Genomic DNA, 14,907 nt, shown 5'->3' with positions numbered 1-14,907 from the left:
CCCATAGAATAACAATATTCTTGAAGTTAGAGTTAATGTTTATGTTTATCTGACACTGCCCTCAAAGTTATTCCAAGCACGAGTATCCACTATTGGATAGTATTTAATTAAATTTTGCACAGATATGAGTAAAAATCAGATATTCTAGTTGTAAGCTGGGGGAAAAAACTGCAAGGGACTGTTGAACTAAGCAACTCATTAACAAATTTGTTTTACATAGAAAGGTAGCATCCCTTCTAGAAAGCCTTACCTTATTCCCCGGGCTAGGCTACTCTCTTACACAAGGTAGTGTAATAATCTTTTAACTTGACTATTTCATTCATTGAATGAAACTGAAATTTCCTGGAGATTATGAATGTATGATTTAATCATTTTTGGAATCCTTCATGTAGAAACATCTACTAAATGTTTGTTAAATAATTAATATATGTTGAAAATATTTTCTTTATGCTATAGTATGCTGTAAAGAGAGAAGATATTTAAGTATGCAAGATAAATAAAATATATTATTCCAGGTATACAAATTAGAAATACTGACTTAAACTGTGTTCTCATTGCTTCAGGAAGTTACCAAAAACTTAGGGTATCAAAAGTGGAATGTACAACAAAGGCACTTGGTTTGTCTATAGAGATGAGACCCTAGGCATTGAACCATAGCGGACTTCCCCAAATGTTTGGCTTTGTGTCACACTGTGGAGGTGGCAACGGGTGGGTAAGTGTGGTTTCTGTGGCTTTGGTGTCATATCCAAGAAAATATTGCCAAATTTAACACTATGAAGTTTTTCTCCTATGTTGTCTTCTAAAAAAATTATAGTTTTAGCTCTTACACTTAAGTTTTTGATCAATTTTCAGTTAATTTTGTTGGGTGATGTAAAATATGGGCTTAACTTAATTTTTTGGCATGTGGATATCAAGTTTTCCCAATACCGTTTGTGACAAAACAAAACAAAACAAAACAAAACAAAACTCTGTCCTTTCCTTTCCCCATTGAATAGTCTTGGCATCCTTGTCAAAAACCATTTGACCATATATGTGACGGTTTATTTCTGGGCTTTCTATTCTATCCCATTCATCTACATGTCTACCTTTATATCAGTACCACACTGTTTTGATTACCATCACTCTGCAGCAAAATTTGAAATCAGGAAATTTGAAATCTCCAACTTTGTTCTTTTTCAAGATTGTTTTGCCTATTTTAAGTCCCTCGAGATTTCATATGAATTTTAGTTGTCTTTCTAAAAAACCATCACCAAACCCAAGGTCATCTAGTTTTTCCCCTATGTTATCTTCTAGGACTTTTACAATTTTTGATTTTACATTAGGTCTGTAGTCTTTTTGAGGTAATTTTTGTGAAGAATATAAGATTTGTGTCTAGATTCATTTTTCTAAATATGTTGATGTCCAGTTATTTTAGCACCATTTGTAGAAAGACTGTCTTTTCTTCATTGTAATGAATTGCCCCTAACTCAAAGATTGATTCACAAGCAATTTTAAGGGGATATTTTTAGATCATAATCCTTGCCCCAACAAATTTTTATCCAGTGATTTTAATTTACATTGTTGATTGTCAGTTCCATTAATCTGTTATATTGGTGGCTGCAAAATTAACCTGATTTTTATTGCTATTTTCACTTAATGGAGTAAATTAACCCTATAACACCTCTTAGGCTCATTATGTTAAAAATAAATGATATATTTGTGAAAAATAATAAAATGAAACCTCACTAAAATGGAGTCAGCAGGCCAGAAGGGGGAGCTCTCAGGCCATACCACTCTACATCAATTATGGGGAAAATGTCAATGAAAGACCTCAACAGAATAATCTTCAACAGGAAAATAATAATCAATTTCAGGCCCCAACAGGAAAAGATGTACATTGCATCTTCTATAAGAAATTATCTCAGCAACTCAGCCAGTGAGAAACTGTCATCACCCTGAGCTCTTGATTTTCTCCAGGGAACTTATCCTTCAAAACAACCCCTCCCAAACTTCCTCTTTCTTCTTCATAAAATAACATTCTTTTGTTTTGTTTGGTGGACTAGCCTATGGCTTTCACTGTAACTTGCTTGCCCTGAATTGCAATTCTCTGCTTTTCCTGAACTAACCCAGTTTTGCTGGTAATATAACTGACTTTTATTCTTAAGATCATCATATTCAAAGTTGGAGTATTAAAAGAATATGCAAGAAATGCTTAAACCAAGGAATAACTTTAGTTAACATATAAAGATGCACCATAAATGCATTTATCTTTCATTTTTAAAGAAGCATGTTAATTACTTCTCACATACTGGGAAAAAGGATCTTATAAATATTTTTCTTTTAATGTCTTACCATGATATGAAATGTCACTCTGTTTGCTTCTTAAAAACATTCATGTATTTAGTCATTAATTAATATAAACAAGCAACATTTATTATCTAGCCACTTATTTGTTCAGAACCAGGTAAAGTGTCGGTGGTAGAGAGATAAAAGACACTACTTGCTCTCAGGAAGGTTGAAATTTGGTGTGAAAACAGATGATTTTAATGTAGCATGAAAGATGTCACCCAGTAATCAATAAATGTTAAAATAAGTTATTCACTGAGCATGGGTTTTCAATAATTTCCTCTAATGTAATCAACCTCAGATAACACAGAAATTATTTAATAACCTTCTTTGAAAAAATTTGGTAGGAAAAGCTTAAAGATAACCAAACTGGTATCCTAAATAGTTTCCTATTATCCTTTTATTTAAATAGGGTAAAAACTCTACAAGAGCATAGGTAGAAACCCAGTTCCCTACCTAGAGTTATTAGTTTCCTGTTTTATATTTATAGAAAACTTTTAACCTTTTTAATTTTTAAAAGTAAAATTGGGGGTCTTTGGGTGGCTCAGTTGGTTCAACATCTGACTCTTGATTTTGGCTCAGGGTGTGGAGCCTGCTTAAGATTCTCTCTCTCCTTCTTCGTTTGTCCCTCCCCCACTTGTGCTCTCTCTCCCTCTCTACTCTCTCTCTCTCTCTCTCAAAATAAATAAATAAATAAATAAATAAATAAAGGTAAATTTATTTCTCATGATTTTAAGAAGATATTATTGTGCTCAAAACTAGTTATCTAAACTAAAACTAGTAATCGAAGACAGTCCTCCTCAAAGTATAATTGTTGTGATTTTTAACTGTAAAGCATTTCCATCTACTTTTATGCATTTGGTTAACAACAAGAATTACAATGTCCATGTTATTTTAAAACATTCACTCAACTAAATCTTCTTTTCAAAGATAAAGTGGAGACATGGGGTTTTGTAGCACATTAACTTTGGTTAAAGAATTATAATGTGCATGCTCTAAATTTTTAGTCTGTTCTTTGGCCAACTGCTTTGGAAGTTTTCATTTCTGGGGCGGAGGGAATTGGTATCCTTGGTCACAGAAGTTGCAGCTCTTTCATGGAGTAGCAGATTAAGATGGATGCTATAAAAGTTTCATACTAGTCTAACGTGACTTGAAGACCCTAACTTTCCAGCCTCTTAAGTTCTTCTACGACACTTTCTGAATCAGAATGATGTGTTACATAAAAAAGATAACCATCAGCATGGTCATTCCCCGAGTTTTGTAACCCCACAACATGCATCTCTATCTCCTGGCTTCCCTTTACAACTTTGATACTGAAAGTCCTTGTTAAAGTATACATGTATGTACGTATGTGTACATGTGTATATGGATATGTGTACATGCATATATGAATATAAATACACATTTAAACAGATAAATTTTATAATTATATACAAGTTTTATATATTTATATCTGATTATAAATTTATATTTATATAAACACACATATGAAATAAATATACATGCATGTATTTACATTTTTTCTTCTTTAAGAGACTCCAGAGCAAGACATTGCCATTCACTAGTAACATAGCAAAATTATTCAGTTAATTAGCCAGCAACAACTCATGTCTTAAAAGCACATAGAATAGGAAGTTTGACAGTGGAGTCTAAAGAGACCTTCAGTCATTCTCTATCTTCTACATTATAAGGGCAGTGATGCTCTGGTAGGAGACACAGAGTTTACAGCCACAAAGAACATTTGGCCTCAGACAAGCTCCTTAGGATCTCTAGCTTTAGGCTTCTGTGGAAGCCAGCTTGTGATGACAATTAAATCAAGTAATGCATGCCCAATATTTACCACAATACTTAGCATTTATAAAGTGATCAGTAAATTCCAGTAATTTTTATAAAATCCCAAGTGTTTAGCAAAATATTCTAACTCCTAACAACTGAAATCTGCCTTCTCCAATCTTCTCAATGTTTCGTACTCTTCTTCTCTATACTGAGAGCTCCAAATATAATGAAATTCTTGGAGATAAATACGCTCAGAACCTTGGGACTTTGTACATGTTAGTCTTCTTAGTAGGCTGTCTATTCGTCTCAATCACCTGCAAAATTCCTATTCTCCCTTCAAGGCTTAAATCCAGCATCATTCCTTTAGGAAGTGTTTCTAGATTGATGCTAGATTAAGTTGACTATTATCACCTGTGTGTCTCCAAAATTCACTATACATCCTTGTCACAACACCTAAGCCATTGTGTATGGAAAGTACTTTTCTGAGTCTGATTCTCGTTCTCAACAGCTAGCTCCTTGAGAGAGCAGGAACCATATCTATGACATTCTGCATAGCTGGTATTCAAAGAATGTTTGATGAAGTATTTATAAGAGCTTCAAAATGTTATATCATGCACATATATGGTTGGCCCCAACATGTGACATAATGAGGAAGAGTCCTTAGAATACAGTAATTACAGATGAGGAATAAGAAGCTTGGTGCAGAAGTATTATAAAGAGGAGTTTCAGATCCTGCATGAACATTACCTATTTCAGAAATGACATTTAGGCTTGCCTTCTCCTGTTTAGGTAAGGGCTAATGCTGATTTGAATGGTGTGCCTCCCCAAAATTCATATATGAAAATCTTAGTGCCAAATATGGTGGTATTAGAACATAGGGCTTTTGAGAGGAGGTACTTAGGTCATGAGGGTGGAGTCCTCATGAATGAGGTTAGTGTTCTTATAAAAGGAACTCACAGAGATCCCCTGTCCCTTCCTGTCCCTGTGTGAGGACACAGCAAAAAGTCGTCAGCTATGAACTAGGAAAAAGGACTTCACCCAGTCATGCTGTTGCCCTGACCTTGGGCTTCCCAGTCTCCAGAACTGTGAGAAAATAAATTTCTATCACTTATAAGTTTCCCAATCTGTGGTGTTTTGTTATAGCCATTCAAATTTACTAAGAAACCCCACTCTTAGTACCAAAACCTGTATTGAGGTTATCCAGAGAAACAGAACCAATAGAATATATGAGGAAATTTATTATAGGAATTGGCTTTCATGGTCATGTAGGCTGAGAAGTTCTTATCAGCTGTAAGCTAGTGAACCAGGAAAGCTGGTGGTATAATTCAGTCTGAATCTGAGGTCTGAGAACCAGAAGCTCCAATATCTGAGGGCAGAAAAAGGTGAACATCCAGCTCAAGAAGAGAGAGAGAATTCACCCTTCTTTAGTCTTTTTGATCTTTTCAGGCCCTCACTGGATTAGATAATGCTGGCCCACATTGATGAGGGTAGATCTCCACTCAGTCTACTGAAATCAGATATTACTCTCTTCCAGAAACTCTTTCAAAAACACATCCAGAAATAATGTTTTACCAGTTATCTTGGTGTTTCTTAGCCCAGTTAAATTAGCACATAAAATTAACCATCATAGCTAGGTTATAAAAATTCACTTTAGACTCAGTCGATTTCTGGTGTCCCAATGGAAACATTAAAATGAGATGTGTCTTGTTATCTATGCGTCTGTTAGATCTCAAGGATTTGAAGAGATTTTTAAAAGTGAATTTATTTTTGGTTGAAAAATGTGCAGTTTTTTGTATGCCAAGAATTCACTTTATTTTATCAAAAATAATGTGCAAACACAGACATTTTTTGACTTCCTTTAAAATATAATAAAATAGTAACATATTACTTGTAAGACCTGAGTATAAAATGAATTATTTTGATAACTTAGAGACAGTGCAAATCATTAGTAAACAACCCATTGCTTAAATAATCTAGACTATTTGATAACATAGGAAACAGTTCCTTTGATTCTCAGATGTGCGATTATAGTGCAGTTTGCGTCCCAAATCGGCTTGCAGCCCATGATACTCTCCTGCTGAGTGAACTGTCTGATTGCCTCCTTGAAGACATTTTATTGTTGATCACAATTTAAGTCAATGTATTATTAATTTTGTTGGCAACTTGATTTTGATATGCCTTTGTGCCATCCTTTAAAAAATTCTCTGCAGCATTTACATAAGGGAGCTAAATGGGAGATGACAAATACACTGTGAGCATTAATGCCACAGGTGGTCTTGTTGAATGACTTTCTTCAGTGTTCTCTGGGGAATTATGTCATTTTTTTTCAGTTATTGAAAGTCAATTTTTAAAATTGAGTTATCATTTCCACAATTATCACTGTTACCTCCCACAAACAAGGGCACATCGGTAAGTGATTTAACTCAGGGTTCCATTCAAGCACTATCAAATGGTACTATTTCTCATAGTCTGTTTGAATACCATCTAAAAAATCCCCACATATTTGGTTTTGGACCCTTGAGGTGGTGAGAATATTGAGTGATTCTTTATTACCACTGATAAAGGTATATTTTCTTATATACAGAAGTCAAGGATAACTGCTAAGTTTAACTTAATAATCAGTAAAGACTCTCATGCTTCATCTTTCATGAAACCCAGCAGTGAAAATGTAACTAAAACATTATTGCATTTATCAATATTAATTTTAGGAGTAACTACTTATAAATAGTTGAATACTATTAAGAAGCAAGTTGAGGTTGTAGTTAAGGCCATTTTCTATTTCTCAATTCCTATTTATTTGTTCTTTCCCACCATCCTACTTGTATGGAGAATAAAAATAATCTGGAGAATAAAAAATATCTCCTAAAATACACATTTTCTCCCTGTATCAGTTGATTTATTCTTGTAACATTGAGAATTGAGGAATTATAGCATACAGACACATTTTTTGCCAATAAATAAAAAAATGAACACGTGTGAAACTTACTTATATATGACATTTACAAGCAAGTAATATAAAAAGAAGAAAAAAATCTCACTAAAGAGTCTATAGTAGGGGTGTCTGGGTGGCACAGTAGGTTAAGCATCTGACTTCAGCTCAGGTCATGATCTCGCAGTTTGTGGGTTGTAGCCCTGTGTCAGGCTCTGTGCTGACAGCTCAGAACCTGGAGCCTGCTTTGGATTCTGTGTCTCCCTCTCTCTGTTTCTCCCCCGCTTGTGCTCTCTCTGTCTCTCAAAAGCAAAAGACTAAAAACAAACAAACAAAAAGTGAGTCTATAGTATTAACAATGAGACCTAGAATGATCCTTAATGAATCCATGATTCTGGAAAATTAGCTAGTCTCTGAGCCACAGTTTTCTTATTTTTAAGTGCGGATTGTAGTCAGTAGTTGTCACTACCTAGGGGCGCCTGGGTGGCTCAGTGGGTTAAATGTCTAACTTTGGCTCAGGTCATGATCTCACAGTTTGTGAGTTCGAGCCCTGTGTCAGGCTCTGTGCTGACAGCTCAGAGCCTGGAGCCTGCTTCACATTCTGTGTCTCCCTCTCTCTCTGCCACTCTGCTGCTTGTGCGCGTGCTCTCTCTCTCTCTCTCTCTCTCTCTCTCTCTCTCAGAAATAAGTAAACATTAAGATACCCTGAAATGGCTTTGTAAGATAAAATCACTATATAAACGAGAACTCTTTATTTTTACATTGCCATTTGCCTTTATCAACAAATCTCTTTGTTGAAAGATAGGAGCGAGCCAGGAGTTACAAAATTACTCCCCATTTATGTTATATCACCTAAACAACAATAGCTAAGCTACTTTCCAGAAAGCCCAGACATAAATCCATACAAAAACAGTCAACTGATCTTTGACAAGGGTGCTAGGAATACACAATAAGGAAAAGACATTGTCTTCAACTAATAGTATTGGAAAAACTGGATGTTCACAAGAAAAAAAAATGAAACTGGACCCCCATCTTATACAATATGCCAAAATAGACTCAAAATGGATTAAAGATTTAATGTAATACTGGTGGGAGTGTAAAATAGTGAAGATGCAATAGAAAACTGTGTTCATCAAAAAAGAATTCATCAAAAAATTAAAAATAGAACTACCCTTTGATCCAGTAATCCCACTGGCAGGTAAATATATCCAAAATAATTGAAATCAGGATCCTGAAGAGATATCAGTATTCCTTGTTCATTGCAGCCTTCTTTACTCACAGAAGCCAAGATATGGAAACGACCTAAATGTCTGTCCATCAACAGATGAATGACTTAAGAAAATGTGGCATGTACATAAAATGTAATATATTCAGCATTAAAAAGAAGGAAGTCCTGCCATAGATGATGATGTGGATGAACCTGAAAGACATTAAGCTAATTGAAGTAAGCCAGTCACAGAAGTACAAATAGTGCATGATCTCACTTTTATGGAGTATCTAAAAAGTCAAACTTGGGACATCTGGGTGGCTCAGTCAGTTGAGTGACCGACTCTTGACTTCAGCTCAGGTCATGATCCCAGAGTCATGGGATCGAGCCCTCCAATGGGCTCTGTGCTGAGTGTGGAGCCTGCTTAAGATTCTTTCTCTCTCTCTCTCTCTCTCTCTCTTTCTCTCTCTCTCTCTCTTTCTTTCTCTCTCAAATAAAAAAAAATTAAATTGTCAAACTTAAGTGAGAGTAGCATAGTGGTTGTCAGGAGCCTGGGGAACAGCAAAATGGAGAGGTGTTATTCAATGGATGTAAAGTTTCAGTTATGCAATGTGAATAAATTCTAGATATCTGCTGTACAGATTTATAGTTGACAATATTGTTGTTAATACTATTGTTAACAATGCTATATTGTAACAATACTATATTATCTTATGTTAAAGATACTGTATTAGTTAGCAATACTATATTATACATTGAAAAATATGTTAATAGAGTCGATCTCAAGTTAAGTGTTCTTGCTGAAAAAAGGGGAGAGCAGGAGGAAATGTCTAGATGTGACTGATATGCTTATTACCTTGATTGTGCTGATAGTTTCATAGGTAAGTGTGTATGCTAAGATCCATCAAATTGTATACGTTAAATATGTGCTATTTTCTTGTATTTCAATTTTACCTCAATAAAGCTATTTAAAAAACACACAAGGAACTACTATAATTTTCACATACTCTGGAGCCAGGCAAACTGAATGCATAAACATTTGATTAAAAAGAGTACTCAAAGAATGAGGTATTCTGTTTTTAACTTAACATTAATTTGAAAGGGAATAAAAAACTACTTTTGGTTTAAATGATGGCTGCAGAAAACATTTCCCACATACCTAATTTTCTTAGTAATTAGAAATCTTTGAATCTAACAAAATATTGCACTGGTGAATACGGATTATTATGCACCTTATATCTATCCATCAACATGAACTTTTAATTCTCATTGTAAATAAAGCCTGTAAGGAAAAATTGTAGCAGATGGTGATAAGCTATTGATGATATCAGGGTACAATCTAGAATTTATATCTTTAAGGCAAAAACATATGAATCATTTATTTGTTCATTTCAGGTAGCTAATGTTTGTTTGTTTATTTATTTATATTTGTTTGTTTATTTTTGAGAGAGTACGAGGAGGGGAGGGGCAGAGTGACAGAGGAAGACACAGAATCTGAAGTTGGTTCCAGGCTCTGAGCTGTCAGCACAGAGCCTGATGTGGGACTCCAACTCATGAACCATGGGATCGTGACCTGAGTCAAAGTCAGACACCCAACCGACCGAGACACCCAGGTGCCCCTAATATTTATTGAACATATTATATTGGCTACCAATTATGTTTTGTTTTGGTTACTGGTGGGGTTGTTTTTTCAGTTGGTATTTTCTATGAAATATTGCTACCCTTTCCACAAGGATAGTATATTTTTAATAAAATGTGACATTGATACACACTCCTGCCTTCAGTTGATTGGTCCACAGGAGGATAGCTAAACCAGATGAGTTCAGTTTCTTATTTAGGATTATTAGTCTTGGCCTGGTCCAAGAGTATATGGTAAAGTTTTTTCCAGCAATTAAATTTATGAGATGAGCAATTCAAAAGCCATCAGAGGACTCATTTTGTATTATGAGAAGAAAGTCTGAGTGAGTGAAAACAATGAAGTAGCTTCAAAGAGAAATGCAGAGAGGAAGAAAAGGAGAGAAGCTCAGTCTTGTCCTTGTTCAAGTTCCTGGTTCCAGTTGTTCTGAAGATTAGCTCTCCCTCAAATTTCAGCTACAGTGTCACTAACCACTGTTTCTATTTAATACAATATCCTTCAATGCATTGAAGGCTACATACATTGGATTTCTATTAGTTGGAAATAAAAACTCCATTTAATATTGTTCTTAACATTTCTCTCATATTTATAATGAAATTAGAAAACCACTTCTGTTGGAATGAATGTAAGTGCTTCTGATTTATTTAAAAATATGATTCTAAATTTGGTGGGCCCAATAAATTGACATTGGAAATCTTACCATGGTGATGTACCTAGGATTAACTGTCTTGTAATTGGATTTATAGATTTATATAGAATGAACTGTATGCAATTCATCCTATATCAATAGAATATCTCATTGGGACAAACATTTGGACAGACATGTCATTTGGCAGAACATATATAAAGTCAAACAAAATGAAGGAAGCAAATTAAACCAGTGTGATAGCCAGAATAATGGTCCACCTAAACATGTCCATTTCCTAATCCCTGGAACCTCTGAGTATGTTAGATTGCAATGCTGAAGGAAAATGAAGTTTGCACACAGATTTAAGGTTGCTAATGATCTGACCTTCAGATGAGATTCTCCTGGATTATCCAAATAGGCCCAAAGTAATCACAAAGGTCCTTAAAAGTAAAAGTAGTCAGGTGAGGATTATGGGGAGATGTGGCTATGGAAGAAAATCACAGACAGCTTCAACCTTGCAGGCATTCAAGTTGGAGGTAAGGAAGCTTCTAAAAGTTGGAAAGACAAGGAAACAGATTCTTCCCCAGAATCTCCTGAAAGGAACACAGCTTCCCAACACATTGAATTTAGACCGATGAGACCTGACCCACAGAGCTGTAATACATTTGCATTGTTTTCAGCCATTAATATAGTGGTAATTTATTAATGGCAGCTATAGAAAACTAATACAAGTAGTTCCAAACTAATATAGAAAAAATTAGTAATAACACACATAGGAAGTAAATCTTTAATGCTCAATAAAAAATCATTTTTTCATACCTTTCATTTTTTTAAAATGTTCTTATTTATTTTTGAGACAGAGAGAAAGCATGAGCAGGGGAGGGGCAGAGAGAGAGGGAGACACAGAATCTGAAGCAGGCTTCAGGCTCTGAGCTGTCGGCACAAAGCCCGATGCGGGGCTCAAACTCACAGACTGTGGGATCATGACCTGAGCCGAAGTCGGACGCTCTACCGACTGAGCCACCCAGGCACCCCTTTTCATGCCTTTTAAATAATAAAAGTAATAAATATTTTATACAGTGTGGTAAGACTACAATGGTAATGGAGATAACTTTGAACACATCTCAAGAGACAGACAAAGCCACCAAAGGAAGGATATCTAAACCCAGATTGGCAGAGAGAAAATATTTCTGGGATAAGTGGTAGTGATATCCAAACAGTGACTGGAGGATGATTAAGTCTTTGTCACATGGGTGGAGATAGGGTGTTGGAAGGACAAACTACATGTGAAAAGACTGGAAATTCAAATAAAACATGATAGCTAAGAAATAAGATATGTTCAAACTAACAGGATCCAAAGTGACAAAATATGATGCCAATTACTGTAAGGGCTCATTTTAAGAAATACCTGTGTTCCTAAATCTTCTGTATCATTATTCCCTGTGGCTTCAAAATTAATTACATATGGGTAAGGTAAACATAAGGAAAAATTGTTAATTTCCCATCAGTACCAAATCATGAGGTTATCCCAACTCTGACTCTTACTATCTGTATTTCTAGACAAGTGTGCACTACAGTCCTGTGACATTTTGTCTATTTTAAGAAACTGATGCCACCAAATTCATTTCTTATAAACAGAATCAAAGCGCATAATTACAATTTCAGAGATTTCCATCACATTAGCTATTCTGAACACTCACACTATCATTCTAGAAACACCAGTTGCAACAGAAAAATAGTAACCCATTAAATTTGTAAGTCCCAAAATACCTGAAGCATCTGTCTTTTAAGATGAACTTGGAGGAGAAATTACCCAGAAGATAGACTTGGTGACAATCTGTCATCAACAGTCACCCAAACACATTAAGTGTTTTTATATATGCTTTTTAAGTGTCAGTAAAGATGACACATCCTGGGCATAGAATAGCAGCTGCCACCAAAGGAAACTGCCTTGTTTTATCTTTCCCTCTTTCATGGTTTACTTTTCACTGACCAGAAGATGTTATAGCCACAGGTGTAAGAAACCATTTAGAGAATGTCCCTGAATACTTTATAAACACTGATTTCATGGAGAATGCTTTGCAATTTCCTGTGTGTCAACCTCATCCGAGGTTGTATTTTTATTTTTTTAAACCGAGTAAACCTCATCCATGTATGTCCACCTACGATAGTCATCTGAGAGCCAAAATGTATTAGCTAATATCGAAACTGATACTTCAAATGGAAACTAAAAGGAAAGAACAATATAAAGTTTACTTTTACAAATTTGTCCACCATCCTTCTGCAGGGCCCATGCTAATCTTCTCTGTATGGTTCAGATTTTAGTATAGGTGCTGCTGAAGCGAGCAGTAGAGCGTTTACTTTTAAAATCACTAATCTTATGTTTCAGGCAAAAATGTAAGTTTGGAGCAAAAGGCACCCTGTCAGTTGTAAGAAATTGAAAAAATTTGATGTGGCAAATATTGGACAATCCGACACCTGGGCATGGATTTTTCTTTAACAACATCTATTTTAGCTACAATAAATTCTGTCATGTTTCCAGGACCCTCCCACAGCCAGTGACATGGAAAATTGTGAAGAAGCTTCTGGGTACCCAATGCTTTCTTTTTTTCTTTTCCAAACCTCCCTTCTACCTGGCCCTGTCTCTAGAGAGTAGTAGTTGTGTACTTGTTTGCTTATTTGGTTTTCCTTTAGAAAAATAGAAAAAAGAACAATTCATCCAATGATATATTTCTTCTTTTGTTCTTCGGCAAAATCTAACTAAGTTTAGTTCTGGTGAATAAACTTTCTGTATTGGCCTATCTCTGTTTTTCAGAGCAACAGTTTTCCCTGTGAAAACAGTTCTTTGGTGGATCTAAGAATCATTGCTTTTCAATTTGTTCAACTTTTTTCTTCTTGTGAGGAAGAGTGATGATTTCTAAACTATTTACCTGCCAGACTGGAAACCAGAAGTCTATGATGTATTTTTTTAATATTTATTTATTTTTGGGAGAGTGCAAGTGGGAGAGGGGCAGAGAGGGGGGGGGGACAGAGGACCCAAAGAGGGTTCTGCGCTGACAGGCTGACAGCAGAAAGCCCCACATGGGGCTCAAACTCATGAACCAGGAGATCATGACTTGAGCCGGTCTGACACTCAACCGACTAAGCCACCCAGGTGCCCCAACCTATGATACATTTTGGATGCTAAAAATCACTTCAGATCTCTGCTTGATGGTAGTTCATGCATTTATTCAAATTGCCTGAGAAATGAGAATCAAGTACTATATATTGAACTATACTGTATAATAAATTATTTATATCATTTTCACAGAGGCCTTTTCAAATTTTAAAGAGTTATGTCATGTAAAAAGAACATGCACTCAATGCATATGGGTTTCATCAACACTTTTAATCTCTTGGTTGCCTAATTCCCCTCTGCTTGGTGTCATCCTCTTACTGAGCTGAAGTATGAATATACTAGGTCTCTTCCAGTTATCAGGGATTCAGGGATATTAAACAAATCCACATTTTTTGGTGTACAACATAAAAATTTGGAAATACGGAGTTATCTTGACTGATTTTATTAGAACATGAACAGCTATCTGATAATATCATAGAATATAAACTATGTGTTGAATATCTTTTAAAATTAAAAACAGACATATCCATTGATGTGCCAATTCTACCTTTAAGAATTGATATTACTAAAAATTAGCACATATATAAAAGATTAAGCATAAGGATATCTACAAGGGTTGGAAACGGCCTCAATATTAATGTAAAAGTACTGGGAACAATCTAATATGTATTCACAACAGCCCTGCCAATAACGACAAACATTATTGTTACAAGGAAGAAATGGAAGTGACAGGAAATAGGTAAGTGATATCTAATTAGTAGTACCCTAGTTGACTATTCTTAATCCAGTATATCAGGTTATGTTCTGTAGAATTAAGTGTTCATTTAGTTCTATTATTTCAGTTTAAGGAAGATTTTCTTTTCTCCTTACTTGAATTTCTAAGTCTTTTATTATTCTTTCTCCTTTAGTGTCCTTAGGTTATGGTTAATGTATCTAAGAATAAAAAATACTGATTTTTCATCTTCATCAAACTTTCTCTGACATTTCGCTAACATTGTAGGAATATATAATTTCTGACTAATAGTGTGTATTAACCTAGTTTCCTTTGTATCACTTGTGCTTGTAGTGTTTAAATTAACATAACTTCACACTTTGGAAAAGTAGCATTTTTTTTGACATTTTCAAAGAGCAGACATAGTACTTTGCTTACTAACCTTTAAAAAAATGATGATGTCATTTTGACTAGTGTAATCATTTCATCAATGACCCTTTCCGCTTTAATATACTCTTACCTTTAATCTGGACAAAGGTGACCTATTCCTTGCATTTTTATAATACCTTTTTTTGA

The 14,907-nt window shown here is 35.0% G+C and overlaps 1 non-coding gene across 1 annotated transcript; it reads right to left on the bottom strand.

Moving 5' to 3' along the window:
- Positions 1-12,743: 12,743 nt before the first annotated feature.
- On the bottom strand, positions 12,744-12,850 carry LOC113600722 (U6 spliceosomal RNA). Its single transcript, XR_003421837.1, has one exon. It is a non-coding gene; the product is annotated as a U6 spliceosomal RNA (small nuclear RNA).
- Between the last annotated feature and the right edge of the window lie 2,057 nt (positions 12,851-14,907).

Source organism: Acinonyx jubatus, chromosome F2, assembly GCF_027475565.1.
Source record: "Acinonyx jubatus isolate Ajub_Pintada_27869175 chromosome F2, VMU_Ajub_asm_v1.0, whole genome shotgun sequence".
Lineage (NCBI taxonomy): Eukaryota > Metazoa > Chordata > Mammalia > Carnivora > Felidae > Acinonyx > Acinonyx jubatus.
Note: the sequence above shows the minus strand (reverse complement) of the source record. Positions and strands in the feature narration are given on the sequence as shown.